This window comes from Canis lupus, chromosome 35, assembly GCF_003254725.2.
Source record: "Canis lupus dingo isolate Sandy chromosome 35, ASM325472v2, whole genome shotgun sequence".
NCBI classification, from domain to species: Eukaryota; Metazoa; Chordata; class Mammalia; order Carnivora; family Canidae; genus Canis; species Canis lupus.
In genome coordinates, this window is record NC_064277.1 from 4,239,069 (window position 1) to 4,266,368 (window position 27,300).

The window sequence follows — 27,300 nt, forward strand, 5'->3', positions numbered from 1 at the left end:
CTGTCTTGATGATCACAGGTTTGTAATATAGCTTGAAGTCAGACATTGTGATGCCCAGCTTTGGTTTTCTTTTTCAACATTCCTGTGGCTATTCGGGGTCTTTTCTGGTTCTATGCAAATCTTAGGATTATTTGTTCCAGGTCTGTGACAAATGTCAATGGTATATTGATAGGGATGGCGTTGAATGTGTAGATTTCTCTGGGTAGCATAGACATTTTAACAGTATTTATTCTTCTAATCTATCAGCCTGAAGCCATGATTTTTTTATTGATAACTCATAGTGTGGAACTTGTAGGCAATTATAAGAAAAGGGATAAGGGGACTGGGTGGTGTCTCAAAGGCAGCCAGTTCTCATTCCAAGGTTGCTTAATCTGTCTCCCAGGGATTGAGGTTTGCACTTACAGAGCTATAGAATCCTCTTCCTAATGCAATGCAGATAACTCTGCTATCTAAAGGATCCATTTTCACTTTTTTTTTTTTTAAGTTTCCTGTCTATCTCAGACTGTTTTCACCCTTTGAGGGCATACTGGATAAATTCATAGTAGTCTTGAATGGGCTGTTCCTAGAGAGGGGCCTCCCTCTCTAGGGTGTCCAAATTGACCTCTGAGGGGTTTGATCCACTTTCAGAGAGTAATGGTGGCCTAACAGTATTTTGAGACTTTGAATTTTTAGTATAAGGCCTCTATTTTTTTTTTTTTGATAAAGCACATTCTCCCTGTCTTCAATGGGTTAGGCTAAGATGTATAAAAAATAGCAACACAACATGCCCCACAACTTGTCAGTGCTGCCTGGTTAATTGGTCAGGACTATCCTCCAGCACTTTGACGGAAGTCACATCTCGTTCCCTTCAGTGGGATGCTTTGTAAACTTAGCTAGGTGCCCCAGGAGTATATTCCAGAATCTAAGCAAGTAACTCAAGTAGGAACCTGTGAACTTAATTTTCAAATTCTGAATTTAGGATGGAAATCAATGGTAACACCTAGCACATGCACCAAACAGTAATCTTATCACAGCATAAGCTCAGCCAGCAAGCAGTGGTACCTCCCCAGGCTGTCCCTGCTGTTTGGTAGAACCAAGTCAGTAATATCTAAGGGAGTATCATTCCAGTCTAAGGCTAAACCACTCTGTTCACTGTGTCAGTTGTTTTATAATATAGAAAATTAATAGAAAAAATACAAGTATAATAAGGCCAACAGATCAGGAGATTGCCATTGGAAAGATAATTCATTACAAATCCCAAGAGGCAGGTGCACACCATGTCATGAGGCTCACATGGGGAAGCACCAAGGTTGATCACAAAGCAGAAGGAGGGGAGATCTGTGGGCAAGAAACTTTATTGTGGTTTCCAAGGGAAGGGACATCTGGTTGATTTTTAAAATCTGCATAGAGTAAAGCTTACTCTTTGAGGTATATCTTGACAACTGTATAGTTATATATCTACTTCCTTAGTAACATACGTGAGATAATTAAAAATATACATATATATTGATTACTACTCCTACTTCCTGGCACAGACCTCCTAAATTCCTTGTAATGTAATAAGAACACTAGGAGCAGCTTTTCTAATAGCAGGTCTTTGACCCCAGTTCCTGGCATAAAGCTACTAAATCACTTGAAATTTCCTGGATAATAGCAGTATCTTTTGTTCTAACAAACTGACTCATGATGGGACCCTTGGAAAAGGCTGATCAACAGAAAGACCAAGCTTTGGATTTTCAGCCCTACCCTCCATTTTCTAAAGAGATGAGAAGGGCTGGAAATAGAGTTAATTAATGATCAATCATGTCTATGTGATAAAGCCTCCATAAAAAGTACAATGTTCAGAGAGACTCCAGGTTAAACACATGGAAGTGCTGGCAGTCATATGCCTGGCCATTCCCATGTACATACCTTGCCCCATGCATCTCTTCCATTTGAACGTTAATCGTTATCCTTTATCATACCCCTTTATAGTAAACTGGTAAACCGTAAGTAACTTATTTTCCTGAGTTTTATGAACTACTCTAGCAAACTAATCAATCCTAGGAGGAGGTCCTGGGGACCTCCAATATACGGTGCACAGGTAACAACCTGGACTGTAATGACATCTGAAGTTGGGGAATGGGGCAATCTTGTGGGATTGAGTCCTAACCTGTGGAATCTGATGCTATCTCCAGGCCGGTAGTGCCAGAACTGAGCCAAACTGTAGGACATCCAGCTGATGACACAGAAAATTACTTGTGGAGGAAAGTCCCACACATCTGGTGTCAGAAGTGTTGTGCAGTGGCAGTATGAGAATGGAGAAACACAGAAGGAATACTGAGGCTTTCTTTACACATACAAAACTATTTCATCAAAATTCTCTCATTCTGCCCCTTCAGAGTCAACCCCTTCCTCCACCTCTTGCCTTGATGACCACTGATCATTTTCCATCCCTATAATTTTGCCTTTTCTAGAATGTCCTATAAATGCAATTACATAATAGATAAGCTTTTGGCTCTGACTTCATTTAGAGGAATGTCTTCAAGATGCATCCATGTTCTTGTGTGAATCAATAGTTTGTTCTTTTTTTTAAAGATTTTATTTATTCATGAGACACACACACACACACAGAGAGAGAGAGAGAGAGGCAGAGACACAGGCAGAGGGAGAAGCAGGCTCCATGCAGGGAGCCCGACATGGGACTCGATCCCTGGTCTCCAGGATCATGCCCTGGGCTGAAGGCAGCCCTAAACTGCTGAGCCACCTGGGCTGCCCGAGTTTACTCCTTTTTATTGTCAAGCATTATATATTGTATGGATGTACCAGTCTGTCTACCTATTTATCTATTAAAGGATGCTTTGGTTTATTTCTGGTTTTTGGCAAATATGACAAAAGTAGATATAGACATTCACATAAGATTTTTGCTGAAATGTTACCTTTTAATTTCCTCAAAAATTGAAATACCTAAAAGTAGGATATATGGGTCATAATAAGTGCATGTTTAACTTTAGAAAAACCTGCTAAACTCTTTTCAAAAGTCACGGTACTAGTTTGTTTCCAGTTTTAGTTGTTCCAAATTCTAACCAGTGCTTTGTATTTACAATAATGTTTTCATCTTCTCCATTCTAAAAAGTGTGTGGCATCTCATTTTGGCTTCTGCCTCATTTTTGAAAAAGAGTTCTGCAAATATAGAATCCTATGTTGACATTAGGCTTTTCTTTCTGCACTTTAAAGATGTTGATTTGAAGAGACTTCTGGGGAAGATGGAGGAGTAGGAGGACCTAAGCTCATTTTGTTCCATGGATACAACTAGATAACACCCACATCAGTGTAAATCATCCAGAAAACAATACAGAGACTGGCAGAGAAGATTCTCCACAGCTAAATGTGGAAAAGGGGCCATATCGAAGAGGGTAGGAAAGGCAGAGTCATGGCCAGGATCCATAAGAGTGTCCATGGGAGGAAGGGATGCAGGGAATGCAGAGAGAGGAGAGAAGCAGACTCTCACATCAAGGAACATGCATGGGAGAACAAATCCCCATAACATTTGGCTTTGAAAACCAAAAGGGCCAAATTTCACGAATTCTTATAATCAGCAGGGGTTAAGATGTGAAACTTTAAAAATCAGGGCTTGGCTCAGGGAGAGTCAGAAGGGCAAAAGGAAATTGAGTCTCTGCTCTTAAAGATATAGCACAAGAAACAGTCCCTATGGAGATACAGCATAGAAGCAGCAGTTTGAAAAACGCCTGGGATATATGAGAGTCAGATTTGTTTACTAATCTCAGAACAGGTACTGGAAGGGCAGGGATCATTGATAGACTTCAAGAGCTGGCAGGCACCATTTCCTTCCCATCCCCCAAACTAGACACAGGAACACCTGCAGGAACCAGCACCAACCCTTGCTACCTAACTTGCTAAAAGCATGCCTTGTCCCATGTTCTCCTCCAGACATGTCCCCTCCAGCCTGGCTTCTGCTCCAGGACCCCTCCCACAGCAGGCTTGCTTCAACTTTGCTAACACTATGCACTCCACTCCCATGTTCTCCTGCAGACTGCCCCCTCCAATATGCCTTAGCTGGAGTCAATCTGAAGTGTTCCACAAGCCTGGCAGTGTGCAAGCAGCCCCAACATGGACAAGCACCACCCCCAAATGACTTCTGTCTGAGGGAGAGGGGAAGATGGATAACCACACACACTGATTCCACTGTAGTGAGCTGGGGGCAGACAACTGGTCTGTCTGCAGGCCCCACCCAACAATAAAAACTTCTCAGGGAATAACACAGGGAAAGTGACCTGCAGCTTGGTACTACTGCATCTCTGGAAAACACCTGGTCTGGCTCAACTCAAGCCCAAGGCAGCCCCAGACTGGCCTACTAACAAAAAAGATACCCAACCCTGCCTAAAACAGGCAAGGAGAGCCATTTTAGATGACTGGACTGAGGGCAAAACAGTAAGACATGCACAACACACTAGAAGATACCCTTTAGGCACCAGGCTCTGGTGAACAGGTGCAGGACACTACAGGACTTCTTCATAAGGTCACTACTTTCAAGAACAGGAGACATAGTTGATTTTCCTTACACAGAGAGACAGACACAGAGTTAGAAAAAATGAGAAAATGGAGGAAAATGTCCCAAATTAAAGAACAAGGGGAAAAAATCACAACAAGAGAGCTAAACAAAATGGAGATAAGTAATATGCCTGATAGAGAATTTAATGATCATAAAGATAATTACTGTACTTGATAAAAGATCCAGTGAGACCCTTAATAAAGAGACAAAATACCTAAAAAAAAGAGTGGATCAGAGAAGAAGAACTCAATAGCTGAAGTTAAAAATAGTATAATGGAGAAAGTAGAAGAATGGATCAGTGACTTGGAGGACAGAGTAATGGAAAGCAATTGAGCTGAAAAGGAGAGAGAAAAATACTAATGAGAAGTGAAAATAAACTTAGGGAACTCAAGGACACAATCAAGCATAATAACATTCATATTATAGGGATCCCAAAAGGAGAAAAGAGAGAAAAGGGGGCAGAAATTTAGGAAATAATTCAAAACTTCTCAAATCTAGAGTCAGGAGGCATAGGCAGTCCCCCTTCTAAATCAACCCAAGGAGGTCCACACCAACACAAATAGTAATTAAAATGTCAAAAGTAGTGATAAAGAGAGAATTTTAAAAGCAGCAAGAAAAAAGAAAATGGTTACATATGAAGGAAACCCTATAAGGCTACCAGCTAAATTTTCAGCAGAGACTTTGCAGGCCAGAAGAGAATGGAATGATATATTCATAGTGCAGAAGGAAAAAAAACCCTGCAGCCAAGAATATTTTATCCAGCAAGGCTATAATTCAGAATAGAAAGAGAAAGAGAGATTTCTAGACAATAAAATGTAAAGCAGTACATGACCACCACTAAACCCCCACCCCACACACACACACAAAAGAAAACCATCCCTACAAGAAATGTTAAAGGGCTTTTTGAGTAGAAAGGAAAGACCACAAGCACGGGTTAAAAAAGTAAGATGCACAAAAGCAGTAAAATTGAGTATAACTTTAAGAATCAGCGCAGGGATTTACAAAATAAAAGGACATAAAATATGACCTCATATACCTAAAACTTAAGTGGAGAGGAATAAAGAATGAATTCAAAATTAAGTGACCACCAACTTATATAGACTGCTATATGCATAAGATTTTATATATAAACCTAGTGGTAGCCACAAATCAAAAACCTATAATAGATATACAAAAAATAAAGAGAAAGGAATCCAAGCATATCATTAAAGAAAGCCATCAAACCAGATATATATTCTCTGACAGTGTCTTCTGCCTGCAAATTTTTTATTTTAATGAAGTCCAAGTCAGCAATTTCTTTTCATGAATCACGTTTTTGATGTTGTATCTAAGAAGCTATCACCTAACCCAAGGTTATTTAGATTCTTTCCTACCTATGTTATCTTCTTTGGAGTTTTATATTTTTGCATCTTACATTCAGGCCTATGATGCATTTTGAATTAAATTTTGGGAAGAGTGTAAGATATGTGTCTAGATTCAATTTTTTTTTTCATGTGTATGTCCAGTTCTTCCACCATGATCTGTTGAAAAAGCTATTCTATTTCTATTGAATTGCCTTTGCTTCTTTGTGAAAAATCAGTTGACTATATTTCTGTGCCTCTATTTCTGGGTTCCTTGCTTTGTTTCATTGATCTATTTCTCTATTCTTTCATTAATAGCACCCTGTCTTAATTATTGTAGCTTTATACTACCTCTTGAACAGTGTCATTCCTCTGACTTTAAACTTCCCTTTCAATATTTTGTTAAGTATTCTTTTTTGGGGGGCAGGGGTTGTTTGTTTTGCCTCTCTGTACAAACTTTAGAATTAGTTTGATAATACCTACAAAATAATTTGCTGGGATTTTGATTGGGACTGTGTGAAATCTGTAGATCAAGTCTAGAAGAACTCACATCTTGACAATATTGTCTTCCTATCATGAGCATGGATTTAATTTATTTTTTATTTATTTATTTATTTAGTTCTCTGACTCCTTTCACTAGAGTTTTGTAGTTTTGTAGTTTTATTTATATAGATCTTGTACATACCTTTCCCTAAACATTTCTCTTTTTTAGGTGCTAATGTAAATGGCCTTGTGTTTTTAATTTCAAATTGCAATTATTAATTGCTGGTAGGCAGGAAAGTAATTTACTTTTGTATATTAAACTTGTATCCTGCAGCCTTGCTATAATTGCTTATTCTAGAGGCTTTGATGATATTTGGGGATTTTTCTGTGTAGATAGTCATATTATCTGCATATTTCTCTCAGCACCCGTCGCCACAGCTCTCTGAAGTTCTGTCCATTAAATGGCGAGGATCTGGTGACCATTGTATAGAAAATGACACAACTCCACATACCCACGGTGGGGTCATCAAAAGAGCTCTGGGGAAGCATCAGAGGGACTGCCATAGAAGGTAGCCTGCTTATTGTCACGGGTGAATTTGTTGCCAAAGCCAAAGTCCGCAACCTTGACATTAGGGTCGGCAACCAAATACAGGTTCTCTGGCTTTGAATGCCTGTGGCCACTGCCCTCCTGGTGGCAGCACCGCACAGCAGACATCCTCTAGAGGAACTTGCTACAAGCCTCGCTCTCCTTCATGGGGTGGTGCTGCAGTGAGCAATCAATCATCTTTCCTTCACCAGCACTGTTCTATGACCAGGTGGAGTGTTTTCTGGGTCCCAATGACCTCAAATAGCTACAGGATATTGGGATGATTCAAGGCCTTCATGCTTTGACCTTTGAGGAATAGTCTCTGGAGGCTGGAGGAACTGATCTTGTTAATGACCTTCATGGTGACCTGTCCTGGCCAGGATGGGCCATATCAACCTCATCGCAGCCCCACTGATCTGGCTGACAGTCTAGAGGAGCCCGTAGTTGTCAATATGGGTTTCCTTGTCAGCAGAGGTGGCCGAGAGGCCCTGCAGTGGTGATCTGATAACTACATCAAGAATACTAACAGTACGAACAAAAATACTTGTATACTAATAACAAAGCAATACCAAAATACTAACCAACTATATAAAAAATTAAAATAATAAATGAAAAATTAGAAAAATAAAGAAAAAGGTGAAAAAAATAAAAATCAAAGAATAAAAAACTAAAAAACGTAAAAATAAAGAAAAAGTAGAATAAAAAAGAAAAAGTAAGCAAAAAATGAAAAGAAAAAACAAAAAAGGAATAAGAAAAAGTGAAGAAAAGGAAAAAAAAGAGTAAAGAAAAATAAAATAGGCAAAAAGTCAAAGAGGGATAAAGGTAACTGTGGTCCAAATCCCTCAGGTCACCAAAATGAGCTTTGTAGGTTAACAGGACAAAAAAACCTAGGCCAACCAGGGACTTATACAGGTACTTAGAGTTCTCTAACAATGTTGCTTATGATAGCATAGCAAAAAATGGACCAATCACAGCTGGGAATAATCCACAGTGATTTCCTCACTTTTTGGTTTCAAGAACCCTGCACTCTTTCAATAAAGGGAATGGGGACCCCAGTGGTTTTTTTGTTTTTGTTGATACTAGCCATCAGTATTTACTTTATTAGAAATTAAAACCTATAGGATGCTTCAGTGACCTTTTCCTTGTAGTTTGAAAAGCTAACCAAAAAAAAAAAAAAAGAAAAAAACAACAGAAAAGCTAACCATTCTTGTTTTTAAAGAGCTCATTATGTCTATACTTAAATAATTCAAATTGTTTTCTTAAAAAACAAAAACTCTGGAAAATTGGTCTCAAAAGGGAACCACAATTTAACTGGCATCACAATGCTATAAGAAAATGTTCGGGAGCATAATACACAATAGATACATTATTAACATTAATATGTAGCTACGTTAATATAGCACAGTACATAGAATACATTAATATACAGCTAAGAAGGAGACGCTATCACCATATTTTCGTTTCTTATTTGAAGTTTTTTTGAGAGTATTTGGAGAAGATTCTTCTCTTCCACGAGCCAGAGAATTCACTATGTCCATTTTGATATCTTTAAATGTAGAGCCTATAGCTGTGGACTGAAAAAGCAAGTCTCCTCTTTTGTAAAACAACAATCCATCGTGCTCTGTATTATTGAGCATGGATGGGGGTCCCAGTGCTGCATATGCTGCCAGTACCTCAGGAGAGAGAGCCAAGAAACCCCTTCATTTACTCCTCCTCTAACACTCTTCCTTTCTTTATGTCAATCCAAGTGTTGGACGTATGTAATTCTCTCTTTATTTTTTTTAAGATTTTATTTATTTACTCGTGAGAGAGAGAAAGAGAGAGAGAGAGGCAGAGACACAGGCAGGGGGAGAGGCAGGCTCCATGCAGGGAGCCCAATGTGGGACTTGATCCCAGGTCTCCAGGATCACACCCTGGGCTGAAGGCGGCGCTAAACCGCTGAGCCACCCAGGCTGCCCTTCTCTCTCTTTAAAAGGCTCATTTCACATTTCATGACAGGTAGATCTACCAGTGACACTTTCTCCTTCACTTTTGAAGATTTTGCCAGATATGAAGTTCCAGGTTCATGGGTATTTACTGTCTTGCTGGTTTTGATTTCTTGCATAGTTTCTTGCATAGTTTCTGAATTGAAGTCTGTCCCTCTCTATAGATTAAGTTCAGTTTTTTTTCCACTCTGGCTTCTTTCAAGATTTTCTCCTTACTTTTTCTACAATTGAACGTCTAGTATCTTTTTTTTTTTTTTTTTTTTTGTATTTTCCGGCTTACAGTTTGCTGTTTGCTGAGCTTCCTAGATCTGTGGTTTGATGTCTATCATTAGTTTTGTAAAGTTCTCAGCCATTATTACTTAAAATATTTCTGTTACTTTCTTCTTTTTTTGGTATTCCCATTATACGTATATTTTTTAAAAATTGCCTCATAGTTCTTGGATATTTTCTTCTGTTTCTTTCATTTTTTTTTTCACTTTGTTTTTCAACTTGGAATGTTTCTGTTGACACATCTTCAACTGATTCTTTTCTTGACACGTTCAGGCCACTGATGAGCCCATCAAAGGCATTCTTTATTTCTGTTACAGTGGTTTTGATTCTAGCATTTCCTTTTGATTCTATCTTAGAGTTTCCATCTCTCTGCTTACATTGTCCATCTGTTCTTGCAACATGTCCACTTTTTCTATTAGAGCCCTTGACATATTAATCATAGTTGTTTTAAATTCCTGTTCATAATTCTAAACTTTCTGCTATATCTGAGTCTGGTTCTGAAGCTTGCTCTGTCTTTTCCAGCTACATTTTTTTCCTTTTAGCATGTTTTGTGACTTTTTGTTGAAAGATGGACATGGTTACTAAGTTAAAGGACTGAAAGAAATATGTTTTAGTGTTAGGTTTTGTTTATCTGGCTAGGAGTTTACTCCTTGCTGTAGCTGTAGGCGTTAAGAGGCTAAAATTTCCCCTGTGTTCTTGTTTTTTTTTTTTTTTTTTTTCCTCTGTTGCTCTGGGTTTTCCTAGAGATTTCAATAAGATCTGAGTCATGTAGTCCAGTTGTAATCTGTTATCGTTTGGGAGCCTGCTGCTGTGGTGAGGATGTGTGGAGGGAGGGGAAGTGTCTCGGACCTAGGCTATCAGACCTCAGTTGTCAATGAGCCTGTGCCCTCAGCTATGACCTTCACAAAGTGCTTCTCAGGCAACCACTGCATTCCCCTGCCCTTAGGTAAAACAGGAGAGCTTTAGGGAGCTGTAGGTGGGTATTTCCCATGCCTCAGGTCCGTTAGACTCTGGCAAACCCCAAGGTGGTTAGGCTTCTATCAAAACAGTGTTCCATTTGTTAGGAAGAACAGAATGCTCTGGGTGTATTTCCCCCCCTCCCCTGTGGAAGAGAGGAGGTAGTTTTTCTCTGCTATTCACCCTGGACACTTGGTGGGGCTCCTGGGAGTAGACTCACAAAAGTGTGAAGCCCCTCAAGTAATACTGGGCCCTTCTTCATTTTTAATTCTCAAGCTTATGCACACTGAGCTTCCAGCAATTTGCCAATTAAAGTTTAAGCCTCCTTACTCTAGTACCAGCTCCAGTAATTAGCCTCTGTCCCTAGCCTTCTGCTCCTGGTAAGCTATAATTCTCTGTAGTCACTTGTCTCTCCACTTTTAGGGGTCACAGTTTGCCCTGTGACCTTAGTTCTCTGATGAACCTAAGAAAAGTTTTTGAGAATGATGTCAGCATTGTGGTAGTATAAGACATACAGAAAATACATTGAACCATAGGAAATAATTGTAAACAATTACATGCCAACAGACCAGATAACCTAGAAGAAACAGGTAAATTCCTAAAAATATAAACCCACCAAAAGTGAATCAGGAAGAAATAGAAAATTTGGACAGACCAAAAACATGTAAATAGATTGAATAAGTAATCTAAAACCTTCCAAAACAGAAACGCTCAGGATAGATTGGATAGATTCACTGGTGAATTGTACTAAACATTTAAAGGAGAATTACTGCTAATCCTTTTCAAACTCTTCCCAAAAATTGAAGAGGAAAGAACATTTTCAAAATTATTTTATGAGAATTTATCCTGACACCAAAGCCAGATAAGAACATTACAGGAGCACCTGAGTGGCTCGGTTGGTTAAGTGTCCAACTCTTTATTTTTGCTCAGGTAATGATCTCAGGGTTATGAGATCAAGCCCCTTGTTGTGCTCCAGGATGTGCGTGGCCCCTGCTTGGAATTCTTTTTCTTTCTCCTTCTGCCCCTCCCCACTCACTTGCTCTCTCTGAAAAAAAAATTTTTTTAATTAAAAAAAAAAGAATACTACAAGAAAACTATAGACCAATATCCCTGATATATAGATGTAAAAATTCTCAACAAGACATTAGCAAACTGATTTTAACAATACATTAGAAGGATCATATACTATGATCAAGTGGAATTTATTCCTAGGATGCAAGGATAGTTCAACATACACAAACCAATAAATATGATGCACCTCATTAATAGATTGAGGTATAAATATCATATGATCATCTCAATGATGCAGAAAAAGCATCTGACAAAAATACATCTTTTTTCATGATGAAAACCCTAGAATAAAAAATAGCCCAACATAATAAAGGCCATATATGGCAAATTCACAGCTTACATCATACTCAACAGTAAATGGTTAAAAACTCTTCTTGAAGACCAGGAATGAGAAATAGGTGCAGCTGAAGGGGATCATCATTAGGACTTGGCCACCAGATGATCTGTGGGCTGGATCCAGGCAACCAGAGCTCTCCCCACCTCCTGTTCTTGCAACGTGCATTCCACTTGACATCTCTGCCCCCAGAGGCTACACCAAATATATAGCTTTGAGATAGGGATGCAGTGCTGAGACCATCTAGACAGTATATGTGACTGAAACCAGTTACGACCTCCATATAAATTTTTAAGAATTGGTGGGCAGGTGCAGAGATTGCCTCATTTTGCAGCCATCCAATATAAGCCTCTTATTTAAGTTGCTTTGCTTATTAAACCTACCATCCACCAATCCAGAATAGTCTGCCTCTCTTTGGTCTCTCTGTGGCCTCTGTGTTTGGGGGCCAGTTTCAGATTACACCTGGAAGCCTCTGAGGGTGTAAACCAATAAGCGGTGAACGAGGCAGGAGACCAAAGAAATGGGCCTTGAGAATGAGGTATCAACAGGGGAAATCCTGAATTGGCCATCAACCTCTACGTATAGAAGGGTGGCCCATATGTCAGATGCTTATGGACTGCCACATGAGTATGGGGACACCCCCTAATGCTGGCTGCTCTTGTTTGAGGGACTATGCACATTGCAGAGAAACAAATGGTTGGTGCAGTGGGCTGGCCTCTACTTAGCACAGTTCAGTAGACACCAACTCAACTAGAAGTTGAAGCTTGAGTTAGAAAGTTGGAAGATGAGCTGACATAGATAAGGACATGTGGTTGTTCACTATTCTGCTGGCTTCTGGGCTGACAGATAAGGTGGGTGGGAAGGCAGGATAATCAGCTGGAGTCCTTAGCATGTTCATTTGCAAAACCAAGAGGTTGCAAGCTGCCAGGTTAAGATCTGAGCTCTTGTAACAGAGCCTGATTAAAACATTAAGAGGTGGAATCCCTGGAAAAGTGAAGAGAGTGAAGAGGAGGATGTTGTGGTGATTGATGGGGAAAAGGGTGTAATGCCTCATGCCATCCAATCTGTAATACAAAGGAAACTTTTAAATAGCAAGAAAAAAATTCCTAGCAGAAAATTTACATTCTTTCTTGGTCCCTTGAAGCTGTATCATGTCTTATCATGTCTTTGAAGTGTAAACCTCCTAAGAGATAACTGAAACAATTTCCACAGAGACTGAAGAAAAAAGAGAGGAGTTGACACATTCTGTTTTCCATGAGTAGGATCATTTATTTGGCTGCTGTCGGTTCCCTCCATTAGCTTAGAGCATATTATAGCACACATGGAAACCCTTAAAAAATTTATCTACCAAGCCTTAAGTGATAGCCAACAAAATGTGTCCTTACTGAACACTGAAATGTCTCTACTTAGAAAAGCTGTCTTCCAAAATAGGATAGTCTTGAACATTATTACTGCCTTGCAAGAAGGCACCTATGCCATTACTCAAACAGAATGTCAACTGTTCACAACTGATGCGTCTGTTAATGTGTTGTCTTTAGGAAATCACGTGAGGATACAAGTGAATGCTTTGAGTGATCTGACCCAAGGGTTCAGATCATGGGGCTCTTGATAGAAAAAGTTGTCACTAATTTGAGGAATCATTGTCATGAGTTTTCATGCTTTGAGTGATCTAACCCAAGGGTTCAGATCATGGGGCTCTTGATAGAAAAAGTTGTCACTAATTTGAGGAATCATTGTCATGAGTTTTCATGTGCTTGGACAGTTGCTGTGGCATCTGCCTTGAATGCAGCCAGATAACAGCCAAAGGAGCTGCCTCCATACTAACGAGATCCCTTTCTAATGGCTCAGTGCACACTGTGTAAGAGAAGAGACATGTGAGATTTTAAGAGCCAGACACAAGGGATTGAGTGTTGGGGGAGGTAACAAGAAAACATGACTACTGGTTGACCCATGAACTGGACCCAGACAATAGAAGGCTCCCTTGCCCTTGAAATGTACCTTCCATTTGCCTACCCACTTCCCGGAAGCTGCCCCAAGGATGCAGCCTTGAGATAGTGATGTGGTACTGAGACTAGTATATGTGCCTAAACCCATATAAACTTTTGAGACTTGGTGGGCAGATCTGGAGAACTTCATCTTGAGGTTACCCAAGACAAGCTCGGTGTCTAAGTTCCCTTGCTTATTAAACCTGCCACCTATCAATGTAGGATGGTCTACCTCTTCCGTTAGTCTCTCCCTGCCATCCACATATAGGGGCCACTTTCAGATTGTACCTGGGAAGCTCCTGAGAAGTTTTGAACCAACAGATGACCATTGTGACCCTTATTCAACATAGAAGTCCTAGATAGAGCAATTGGGCAAAATAAATAAAAGGCATCCAAATTGGAAAGAAGTAAAGTTCTCATTATTTGCAGATTGTATGATCTTATATAGAGAAATTCCTAAAGATGCTGTTGTAATTAATCAACAAATTCAATAAAGTTGCAGGATATAAAATCAACATACAAAAGTCTGTTGCATTTTTATATACTAACAATGAAATATTTGATAAACAAATTTAAAAATCCATCCTATTCATTTATAATAACATTAAAACCATTAAAATACTTAGGAAAAAATCCAACCAAGCAAGTGAAAGATCTGTACAAGGAAAACTACAAGATTGATAAAAAAAAAAAAATTAAGAAGACATTCATTCATGCCCTTGTTTGAGGGACTATGCATAGTTGCACTCTGGCAGAAAAGAGAAACAAATGGTTTCTCTTTTGGTTTACAAAGAGTTAACCAAAAGATATTCTACATTTATGGATTGGAAGATTTAGTATTGTTAAAATGTCTATGTTACCCAAAGGCATCTATAGATCCACTTCAATCCTTTGCAGAATTCCAATTTTTCTCAGAAATAGAAAAAAATCAATTCTAAAAATGTTATGGAACTACAGAAGACCCCAAATAGCCAAAGCAATCCTGAGAAAGCAGAACAAAGCTAAAGACATCATACTTCCTGATTTCAAACTATACTACAATCTTTAGTAATTAAAACAGTGCAGCACCAGCATAAAATTGGCACAAAGATATGGAACAGAATCGAGACCCTGGGAATAAACCTCTGTGTATATAGTCAACTATTACTTGATAAGAGACCCAAAGTACATTCGGTGGGGAAAAGAGAGTCTCTTCAATGAATGGTTTTGGGAAAACTGAATAACCACATGCAGGAAGATGAAACTGGACCCTTATCTTAAAACACTCACAAAAATTAACTTGAAATGGATTAAACACTTAAACATAAGACTTGATACCATGAAATCTTAGAATAAAATGTAAGGAAGAAGCTCCTTAACAATGGTTTTGGCAATGATTTTTTTTTTTTTTGATATGGCACCAAAAGCACATGCAACAAAGGCTAAAATAAACAAGTGGGACTAGATCAAACTATAAAGCTTCCGAACAGCAAAAGAAACAACAATGGAAAAGGGAACTTACAGAGAGAGAAAATATTTACAAGCCAAATATCAAATAGGAATATCCAAAATATTTTGATGTAGTTGCAATAGTTTATTTTTGCTTTTGTTTCCCTTGCCTCGGGAGACATATACAGAAAAAAGTTGCTATGGCCGATGTCAAAGAGGTTACTGCCTGTGTTCTCTTCCAGGATTTCTATGGTTTCCAGTCTCACATTTAGGTCTTTAATTTGAATTTATTTTTGTGTATCGTGCAAGAACGTGATCCAGTTTCTTTCTTTTACATGTTGCTGTCCAGTTTTCCCAACATCATTTTTGAGGAGATGTCCTTTTCTCATTGGATGTTCTTTCCCCCTTTGTCAAAGATTAATTGACCATATAGTCATGGGTTTATTTTTGGGCTCTCTATATGCTGTTCCATTGATCTCTGTGTCTATTTTATGTTGGTACCATACTGTTTTGATTATTACAGCTTCGTAACATAACTTGAAGTTCAGAATTGTATGCCTCTTGCTTTGCTTTTTCAAGTTTGCTTTGGCTATTTGGAGTCTTTTGTATTCTCTAAAAATTTTAGAATTGTTTGTTCTAGTTCTGTGAAAAATTCTGTTGGTTTCTTAATAGGGATTGCATTGAATGTATACATTGCTTTGGGTAGTATAGGTATATTAACAATATTTGTTCTTCCAACCCATGAACACAGACTTTCTTTTCACTTCTTTGTGTCATCTTGAATTTCTTTCATCTTTGTTTTATAGTTTTCAGAGTACAGGTCTTTCACCTCTTTTATTAGGTTTATTCCTAGGTATCTTATTATTTTTGGTGCAATTATAAATGGGATTATTTTCATAATTTCTCTTTCTGCTGCTTCTTTATTGATATATAGAAATGCAACAGATTATTATACATTAATTTTTGTATCTTGTGACTTTGCTGAATTCATTTATCAGCTCTAGCAGGATTTTTGGTGGCATCTTTAGGGTTTTCTATATATAATATCATGTCATCAGCAAATAGTGAAAGTTTTACTTCTTCCTTACCAATTTGAGTGTCTGTTATTTCTTTTTGTTTTCTGATTGTTGTGGCTAGGACTTCCAAGTTGTTGGATGCTATGTTGAATAGAAGTGGTGAGAGTAGACACCCTTGTTTTGCTTTTGTCCTTAGGGGAAGAGCTCCCAGGTTTTCCTCCTGAGTATGATGTTAGCTGTGGGTTTTTCATATATGGCCTTTATTAGATTGAGGCATGTTACCTCTGAACCTACTTTGTTGAGGGTTTTTATCATGAATAGATATTTGTACTTTGTCAAATGTTTTTTCTGCATCTATTGAAATGATCATATGGTTCTTATCCTTTCTCTTATTGATGTGATGTATCATGTTGATTGATTCGTGAATATTAAACCACCCTGCCACATCAAAATAAAAAGCTTCTGCACAGTGAAGGAAACAATCCATAAAACCAAAAGGCAACATATGGAATGGGAAAAGATATTTGCAAATGACATATCCAATAAAGGATTAGTATCCAAAATAAGTAACGAACTTATAAAACTCAACACCCAAAACATAAATAATCCACTTAAAAAGTGGACAGAAGAGATGACTAGACATTTCTCCAGAGGACTAACAGACACATGAAAAGATACTCATTATCATTTGCCATGAGGGAAATGCAAATCAAAACTATAATGAACTATCCCTCACATCTGTCAGAATGACTAAAATCAATAGCACAAGAAACAACAGATGTTGGCAAGGATATCTAGAAAAAGGAACACTCATGCACTTTTGGTAGGAGCACAAACCGGCACAGCCACTGTGAAAAACAGTATGGAGTTTCCTCCAAAAGTTAAAAATAGAACTATCCTATGCTCCAGAAATTACACTACTGGGTATTTATCCAAAGAATACAAAAACACTAATTCGAAAGAATATATGCATGTTTATGTTTACAGCAACATTATTTACAATAGCCAAGATATGGAAACAGGCCAAGTGTCCATTCATAGATCAACGGATAAAGAAGAGGTAGTATACATATACAATGGAATATTTCTCAGCCATAAAAAGAATGAAATCTTTGCCATTTGCAATGACATGGATGGAGCTAGAAAGTATAATTTTAAGGGAAATAACTCAGAGAAAGATAAATACCATATAATTTCACTTGTATATGGAATTTAAGAAACAACACAAAAGAGCAAAGGGGAAAAAAGAGCAAGACAAACCAAGAAACAGTCTTAATTATATAGAACAAACTAATGGTTAAAAGAGGGAATGGGGGTGGGATGGAATAAATAGTTGATGGAGGTAAAGGAGTGAGCTTGTCATGATGAGCACCAGATGATGTATGGAATTGTTGAGTCACTATAATGTACACCTGAAACTAATACTACACTAATGTTAACTAAGTAGAATTAAAATTAAAACTTAAAAAAATAAAAACAAGCCAAAAAATATCACAAATACATAAACAATTCATACAACTCAATAATAATAAAACAAAAATCCAGTTCAGAAAAATGGGAAGAGGACCTGAATTTTTCCAAGGACATCCAAATTGCCAACAGGTCATACAAAGATGCTCCATATCACTTTTCATCAGGGAAATGCAAATCTACAGCACAATGATATATCACCTCACACCTGTTAGGACAACAATATTGAAAAGATGAGAGACAATAAGTATTGGTGAGGATGTGAGAAAAAGGGAACCCAGGTGCACTCTGGGGCAAATGTAAAATGGTGCAGCCATTGCATAAGATAGTATGGAGTTTCCTCATAAAATTCAAAATAAACCTGCTATATTATCAGCAATTCCATTTCTGGCTATATACCCAAAGAAAATGAAAACAAAATATGAAAAAGATATCTGCCCTCCCATGTTTATTGCACCATTATTCATAATTGCCACAATTGTAGAAACAATGTAAGTACCCATCAAAAGATAAGTGGACAAAAAAGATGTGGTATATGTATATATATATATATATATATATATATATATATATATATATATAATGAAATATTATTCAGTCATGAAAAATAAAGAAAACTGCCATCCACTAGGCTAAGTGAAATAAATTAAACAGAGAAAGACAAATACTGTATGATATCACTCATATGTGGAACTTAAAAAGCTTGATTCATAAAACAGAGTTGAAAAGTGGTTACTGGGTGCTAAGGGGTGGGAGGATTGGGGACATGTCATTTAGGACTACAAACTTGCAACTGGAAGATGAGTAAGTTCTGGATTTCTAACGTACAATGTAGAGACTAAAGCTAATAATAGTATTTTATATACTTCAAAGTTGCTAAAAGACTAGATTTTAAATGCCTCACTACTAAAAAGAAATGATAGTTATGTGATATGATAGATGTGTTTGCTAACACTATGTGGTAATTTTATTGCAATAAATAAATATATGAAACAACACATTGTCTGTCTTAAACTTACAAAATGTTATATGTCAATTATATCTCCAAAAAAAGTTGTTTACTTTGTTTAGCTTTTTTCTTCTTGTGAGGATGGGAGTGACAACTTCTATGCTGGAAACCAGAAGACTCTTTTCTTTTTAAGATTTTTTCTCTATTACAAATAATGATGCTATGCACATTCTTGTCCATATCTTTTAATATGCATGCATTTCTATTACCTTAGCACTGAACTACCTGGGTCCTAGAGTATGTTAATTTTTACATCTGGCATATAATGTTAAATACAATATACTCCTTCTAGCCATAAATGTCTCATTGCTCTACATCTTCACCCATACTTGGTATTGTCGGTCTTTTTGATTTTAGCTATTCTGGAGGGTGTGTAGGGGTATATGTGATTTTAATTTGCATTTTTATGACTATTAATGAAGCTGAACACCATCTGGGTATCTTCCTTCATAAATTACCTGTTCGGGTCTTCTACCCATTTTTCTATTAGATTGTCCTCTTTCTTCTTGATGTGTAGGAATTCTTTATATATTCTGGATATGAGCCTTTTGTCAGTTTTATATGTAGCATACACCTGTTGCCATTATCTAATTTCTTCCTCAAGCTCTTAATGGTGTCTTTAAATAAACAGAAGTGCTTAATTTGAATGTAGCCAATTTACCAATCTCTCTCTTTAAAGCTAGTGCTTTTTGTAATCTGTTTAAAAAATCTTTCCCTAACTCATGGCTATACCCATAAATCATCTTACAAAAGCTTTTAACATTCATATTTAAGATACCTTCTGTAATTGATTTTTGTGGATACTATAAGATAGTTTGAATATTTGGCTTTTTACATATGGCTATCCAAATGACCTAACATCACTGACTTTTTAAGTGTATTTTTATCAATGATCTACAGTATTTCCTTTTTCATAGATCACATATCCACATGCATGGGGGTGACTTTGGGGCTCTGATCTTTCAGTTGGTCTAATTTCTATTCTTTGTTCAACAATACTGTCTTAATTCCTGTAAATTTATAGTATGTCTTGTGTCTATAGTTACTTTTGTTTAGTTATTCTTTTTAAAGTATGTCTTAGCTTTTCTTGGCCCTTTATATCTTATATAAATTTTAGAATTAGATTTCCAGTTTGCATTTTTAAAGCCCTGCTGGAATTTTTTTGTTAATTGTTCATCAAATTTTATATTTTTTCAGAATGGTATTTTTTCTGTGTCTGATGATGATGATGATGATACTTAATAGATGATGAGAGTGGGATTACAAACTATCAGAAAGCAGTGACAGTATTTTACATAATCTTTAAGTGTTAAATATATCCTGCAAGAAGAAAGTTCTTTCAGATAGAGCTTATAACTGGTCATTAGAACAGATTTGTTAGCATAACTATTCAATCAAGATTGGTGGGTCAATCCAGCATTTTGTGAGAATCTCCAAATCCCAGGAGAGACAAATGGAGCTCTTAATCATTTCCACAAAAACAAACTATGGGTTTATCCGGTGAGGCCACTGTGAGGCTCAGTGGGGGTTGTTTATCCTGTGAGGCTCCAGGAGGGCGTGGGTGTGGGGGTGAATGGGTGATGGGCACTGAGGGAGGGCACTTGATGAGATGAGCACTGGGTGTTATTCTATATGTTGGCAAATTGAACACCAATAAAAAATAAATTTATATAAAAAAAGAAATGGGCAAAAGACATGAAGAGAAATCTCACAGAGGAAGACATCGACATGGCCAACAAGCACATGAGAAAATTCTCTGCATCACTGGCCATCAGGGAAATACAAATCAAAACCACAATGAGATACCACCTCACACCAGTGAGAATGGGGAAAATTAACAAGACAGGAAACCACAAATGTTGGAGAGGATGCGGAGAAAAGGGAACCCTCCTGCACTGTTGGTGGGAATGTGAACTGGTGCAGCCACTCTGGAAAACTGTGTGGAGGTTCCTCAAAGAGTTAAAAATAGATCTGCCCTATGACCCAGCAATTGCACTGCTGGGGATTTACCCCAAAGATACAGATGCAGTAAAACACTGGGACCCCTGCACCCCGATGTTCCTAGCAGCAATGTCCACAATAGCCAAACTGTGGAAGGAGCCTCGGTGTCCATCGAAAGATGAATGGATAAAGAAGATGTGGTCTATGTATACAATGGGATATTCCTCAGCCATTAGAAACGACAAATACCCACCATTTGCTTCAACATGGATGTAACTGCAGGGTATTATGCTGAGTGAAATAAGTCAATCGGAGAAGGACAAACATTATATGGTCTCATTCATTTGGGGAATATAAAAAATAGTGAAAGGGAATAAAGGGGAAAGGAGAGAAAATGAGTGGGAAATATCAGAAAGGGAGACAGAACTTGAGAGACTCCTAACTCTGGGAAACGAACTAGGGGTGGTGGAAGGGGAGGTGGGCGGGGGCCTGGGGTGACTGGGTGATGGGCACTGAGGGGGGCACTTGTCAGGATGAGCACTGGATGTTATGCTATATGTTGGTAAATCGAACTCTAATAAAAAAATATACAAAAAAAAAAAAAAAAACTATGGAAGGATTCTCAAATTCCTAGGGGTCTCACAACATATTCTCAATGAGTTCAGATTTCTCAAAACTATTTTTCAATGCTTTGTTTTAACTAATCTTTTAAAAATTGAAATAGCATATTCTTGATCTTCTAAATGACCTTTATTTTTATAACATGTTGTTTTTATAACATTTTTATAACAAAATCATGTAATTCCTGTGCCCAAAATTACAAGGAAAGCCAGAGAGCAATATGTAAATTTCTTTAGGTTTCCATATGTGTCACAGATTGACCAAAAACCTATAGGCCTCACTTTACGTGCTTGACAAGAAGTAACTACTGGATGAGGACTCTATGCTGCCCAGTGTTTTACATATCAGAAAGCTATAAACTTTAATATTATATTATTTTAAATACGAGGATAGATTTTCAAAATAATAGCAAATATGCTTTCAGGAGAATCTATTCCAGTGTTATAAATTTACTAGTGTGACAAATATTTTAATTTCATTCATGATAAGTGTGTTGTCCTGAGACTGACTCCAACAACCCGCCTACCAGAGCAGGCATGAAGCTGCCGAGATATTCTGCCTCTACTTGTGAGTCAGTCGGTGTCCAAAGCTGAACTTCCATCAGGCATCTGAATGTAAGGGTGGCTTCCAGGTGAATCTGACTGCTGGTTCACTTCCCGGAGGCACAGGGCGTCAGACACATCTTTCTCCAGTGAAACTGCCCCGTGGTTCAATATCCTGGGGTGCTTACCTTTGCTATTAGGGATTACAGTACTGTCTGAATTGGGAGCGAAGCAGCTAGGGTGGGAGGGGGTGTATCTACTAATTATAGACAGAAGTGGTCCAGGGATCAAGGGCAGGGAGAGCCTTTGGTTGAAGAAGCCGAGTATACAAACTGTGTCAAATACAGAAGCACAGTTGGGTGCTTCTTCAGCTCAAAGGTGTAAATCCACGTCCCATTTGATATAAAGTGAGATGAAAAGTGTGAGGAACAGGCACACGACAAGGTTTGACTTTGGGGCTCCGTATCCTTTGTCTTGGGGAATGATGAGGTCGTCATCTGTTGGCCCCGATCTGTGATTCGATGCTCTGGGTAACAGGGTCCCCCACCCCGCCGGGAATGCAGGCCTTTATCAGTTCTAAGGGATGAGTGGTAGATGTCAAGCATATTCGACGTGCTTTCCAGAAATCTGCTAAGACTCCACAGGCAGCAGTGAGCATGCCCTCCCCGGTGCTGAGAGTAACAACGGGGAAGAGCCCCCCGTTCACAGGCCTGTGCTTTGGGGGTTCTAATGGATCTGTTGTAAGAGAACTGCTTGGTGAGCAGTAATGAATCTGCTGTAGATAAAGTAAATCAGAGCTGGAAATAGGGCAGGGTCTTCCACGCTGGCCTGGGGCTGAGTAACTCAGATGGAGGCTGGCTGAGCCAATAATGAGTCTTTTGTTTAAGAAACTGGTGGCCTTGGGGCCTGAGGTTCTCATCATACATCACTGGGTTTATGAAAAGTCTATAGCCAGTCCAATAATTAATGTATCTATGACTAATTACTTCTTGAAGGTTTTTTTTTTTTTGTCCCTTTTAGTCAGGGGAAGTGAGAGTGGGGGAGGTGGAAAAGAAAGAAACCCCAATAGGTGACAAGCCCACCAATGATTAACAATATCATTATGGCATTATTCTGACTCACAGTTTGCTTCAGGTTGGAGTTAAATTGCTGTTTTCAATGTTCAAATTGCTCATGGGTTGCTTAAAGTCTTTCATTCATACTTTAATTAGAAAACTTTGGTGTAGGACTTTAGACTTACTTTCAACTCTCACTTCACTCCTTGCCCTACTGTCCATGTTCCCATGTTCTAAAAAAAAAAAAAGGAAAAATAGGTTGATTGAATATATGCTATTTAAGTTCCACAAGACCAGGGAATACAACTTTCATGTTCACTGCAATATTCCCAGGGCTTAGGACAATGTCTGGCCTGTAGTTGGTTCCCAATAAATATCAGTTAACTAAATACTACCTTCCATACTGCCTTGCTTCAAACTTCTAAAACAATATTAATCACTTCTAAGAAAGAGCAACTCTGGTAAGCTTTATACCAATTTCCCTTGCAGTGTTACACATTTATTTTTAAAGCAGCAACTCCTTTATTTAGATTAAGTAAAACAAATGAAAATAAGAAACATGTTGTAGGCTTACTTATTCAGTGTTCCAGTCATGTGAGACATCCTTAATTTTCTTTTTTTTTTAAGATTTTATTTATTTATTCATGAGAGACACAGGGGGAAAGAGAGAGAGAGGCAGAGACACAGGCAGAGGGAGAAGCAGGCTCCATGCAGGGAGCCTGACGTGAGGGCGGCGCTAAACCGCTGAGCCACCCGGTCTGCCCCATCCTTAATTTTCAACCATAAGTAATTCTGATATAAGACCCACTGGTAATATATTATCCATAAACAAGACATGCCTAATCAATACAATGAAAAGATAACCTACAGAATGAAAGAGAATATTTGCCAATCATGTATCTAATAAGAGGTTAATATACAAAATATATAAAGAACTCCTACAACTCAATAGCAATATAATCATCGAATTAAAAATAAGCAAGGGAAATGAATACACATTTTTCAAAAAAAAAAAAAGATATTCAAGTGGCCAACAGGTACATGAAAAGGTGCTCAACATCACTCATCATCAGGAAGTGCACATCAATACCACAACGAGATATCACCTCCCATCTGTTAGAATGACTATGACCAAAAAGACAAGAGAGAACAAGTACTGGCAAGGATGTGGAGAAAAAGGTAGTCACTGTAGAAAACAGTATGGAGTTTCCTCATAGAATTAAAAATAGAACTAGCACATGATCCAGCATTCCCACTTTTGGGTATATATCCAAAGGAAATGAAATCACTATCCCAAAAAGATATCTGCACTCCCATGTTTATGCAGCATTATTTACAATAGCCAAGACATGGGAGCAACCTAATTGGCCATTGTAGAATGAATGAGAAAAGAGAACATTTATGTATTTATATTATTCAGCCATAAAAAGAAGGAAATCCTACCATATGCAACAACATAGATGAAAGTTAAGGGCATTATTCTAAGTGAAATATGTCAGACAAGAGAATAAGGTGTATAGAAATGAAATACTGTATGGTCTCACTTATATGTGAATTCTAAAAAACAAAACCCATAGAAAGAGAGAATAGATTGGTGGTTACCAGAGGTGGGGGGGTGAGGAGTGGGAGAAATGGGTCAAGATGGTCAAAAAGCACAAACTTCCAATTATAACATCAATAATTTCTGGGGCTATAATGCACAGCATGGTGATTGTAGTTAATACTACTATATTGTATATTTGAAATTTGCTAAGAAAATATCTTCAAAGTTCTCATCACAAGAAAAAATGTTCTGTAACTACCTGTGATGGATGTTACCCAAGTGTAGTAATCATTTAGCAATATATACATATATTGATTATGATGCTGTACACCTTAAACCTATGCCATGTTATATAGCAATTATATACCAAATAAATAAAACTAGAGGAAACAAAATGAGAGGTGTCTGTTGATACCTACAGACAACTCAAACATTTAGAGCAGATCAAAAGGAATTAGCCAAATAGGCAAGTCTTCTCAAAATCTGGGAGATGATGTCCTTCAGAGACCAAGATCACAGTGGACTTTGAAAGGACTCTCCTTGGAATGACCCACCTGACATTCCAGGCTTCAGCATCTGCCTCTGTTGACTCAGAGGGCAGCTTTCAGAGGTGTGACTTGAGTGTATCTCATGCTCATAGGCCTTCTGAGAAAGCAGCTGTGCTTCTCATCACCCTGGTTCAAGAAAAAAGGGCTGGCCCCAAGGGCAGCTACTTTATGGAGTGGTCTTAGGAGGGAGATTGGTATGTGATCTCTTTTTAGCTGGAAGGAGAATAACTATCTGTCACAGTTGAATCCTTTCTATGTGAGGGTTTGAATTTGAGATGGGCGGATCAGAGTATGCTATTCCAAAATACACAACTTTGACATAGGATTGTTTTTAGGTGAAGGCAAATGGCAAACAGAAGGCATAAGACAAGCCCTTTACCCTCCCTAAAGGTAGGGCATACATTGGTTGTCTCCCTTCCCTCCCCCATACCAGGAAGAGGAGATGACTGTCAGATTGAATCTACATAAGCAAACCTTACTGAAATATCCCTTATCTTCCACTAGTTTCCTTTACATATTTACCTTCTTACAATTTGCCTCCCCTAGAAGCACAAACCTTTCTCCTTCGTCTTGTGACCTCTCCCTAATTTATTGCTCTTCATTAAAATAGTATGCAAAATCTCAGGCCTAATTGCTTCTGTGGGTTTTTTATTTACTTCCTTTTCTGTGAGACCATTTGTACACATAAAAATTAAAATATTAATATCAAATAAGATTTGTATCTTTTTCTCCAGTTAACCTGTCTTTTGCCGGTTTAGTTCGCAGGGCCCCAGTCACGAAGCCTACGAAGGTAGAGGAACAAGTTTTTCCACCCCTACAAAGACCTATGGAGACCATCGGCACTTGCTGATCTGGGCAGGCAGAGAGAGAAGTGGCCGAAGTGACGAGTCCAGACAAGCCAAGACCAAGCATTGTCTGGAGCAGCCGAGTCTTCATAGCAGCAGCCCCAGCTGAAGGAGGAGCTCACGTGCATTCTCGAAAAGACAGCTGGGCTGCTGCCAGGGGCCGGGAGTAGAGCTGTCCATGGATGACCTTCCTTCCAGGCCCCGCAGCCCCCTGCGGAGGGCTGGCTCTGTCTCTCCTCCTGTCTCCTTAGCTAACCTGGAGGAGCCTCATGAACACATGTACAAGAAGAACTCTCCAGTTCTAAAATTCTAGAATTACACCCACCAAGCACAGTAAAAACTCATTAATGCAGACCACTTGTTCCAAGTTTCTAATTATTCCTTTTGGACTAAACTTAAGCTTATTTTGCTCAGCAAAATTTTATTATAGATAGCTCAAATTAAAGAGAGAATAAGCAGAGCAATTGTTTAGGATATTGAAGGGAACAAGCTATTAATTTAATATGTTAATTTCAAACTATTTTATCTATTTATTAAAAATTTATGACTCAGAAAACTTCAATTGCGTAGAATGAATCAATATTATTAACATTTATGCTTTTATTTTTAACAAATATTTACTGCTCCTATCTACGGGGCAGGCTCTTTGCTAAGTACCAGGACACGGAAACACAGATCAATCAAATGTGATGGAGTACCATAGGGTAATTTAAAAAAGAAAATGGAAGTACAACCTAAGAAATATCTTTAAGTGTTGAATTTTGCCACCCACAAAATATATATTTAAATGTGTACACAAATACAAATATACATATATACACGTGTGTGTGTGTGTATGTGTGTATAGATGGATGGATGGGTGGATGGATGGATGAAGGGGTAGGAAGGAGGAAGGGAGGAAGGAGGGAAAGAAGGAAGGAGGCAGGGAGGGAGAGAAGAGGGGAGGGAAGGAAGGAGGGAGGAAGGAAGGAGAAGGGGAAGGAAGGGAGAAGTTGCCCTCAAGCAGCTCAGAGACGATGGGGGGAGACAGACAGATGCTTGAACGACTGCATCGCGGAGCCAGAGGAATACGCACAGTGTGTTACACACGAAGAGGAGCATCTCCATCACCCCGGGGCTCGGGTCCAGAGACTTCCTGAGGGTAACTGGTGAGGAGGCCTGAGGATGGATCAGGTGACCGGACCAGAGGAAAAAGAGGGCGCCCCAGGCAACCACAGATAGTGGAGCCCACAGGGCAGGCCCAGCGGGAAGGACAGTCAGTTCTCACTGTGCACAGTAGTTATGTTCCGGGAACTGAGTGCAAATACTGCATTAGTGAATCCGGACCGCCGCCCCTAGGAAACACAGGGTTAGGCTCCGGGGAGCCCCAGGCATCGTTTTGTCAATCAAAACCCCATTTGTGTTAGGCAGCTTTGTTTGCCAACATCCTTGCAAAAGAAGCCTGTTTTATCGGCTGGCAGCTTGGAAACCTGCTCTTCCACATAACACCTTTCCTGTATAATGTTTAGGGAGTGTTTTTTTAAATTCTTCCAGAGCCTTCTGATCTGCCTCACATGCAAGTTTAATGTTTTTAACACCATATCACCTTTGAAACATGCAAGTGAGCCAGCCCTGAGAAGGGTTTAGCGTTTTCCTGGCCATAAATTTCTTTGCTTTTCCTCACAATAATGCCTCCTATGATCTTTTAAATCAGTCATCATCTCATGAATCCACAGGTAGCCCCTCTCCCATCTTTTCCAT

The 27,300-nt window shown here is 38.5% G+C and overlaps 1 long non-coding RNA gene across 1 annotated transcript in view; it reads left to right on the forward strand.

Annotated features, from left to right (window-relative positions):
* Nucleotides 1-26,041, forward strand: part of LOC112659280 (uncharacterized) — a 50,981-nt gene extending 24,940 nt beyond the window's left edge. Inside the window, exon 3 of the long non-coding RNA XR_003136285.2 lies at nt 25,474-26,041. This is a non-coding gene — a long non-coding RNA (uncharacterized LOC112659280). The remainder of the gene's footprint in view (nt 1-25,473) is intronic.
* The last annotated feature ends 1,259 nt before the right edge of the window (nt 26,042-27,300 follow it).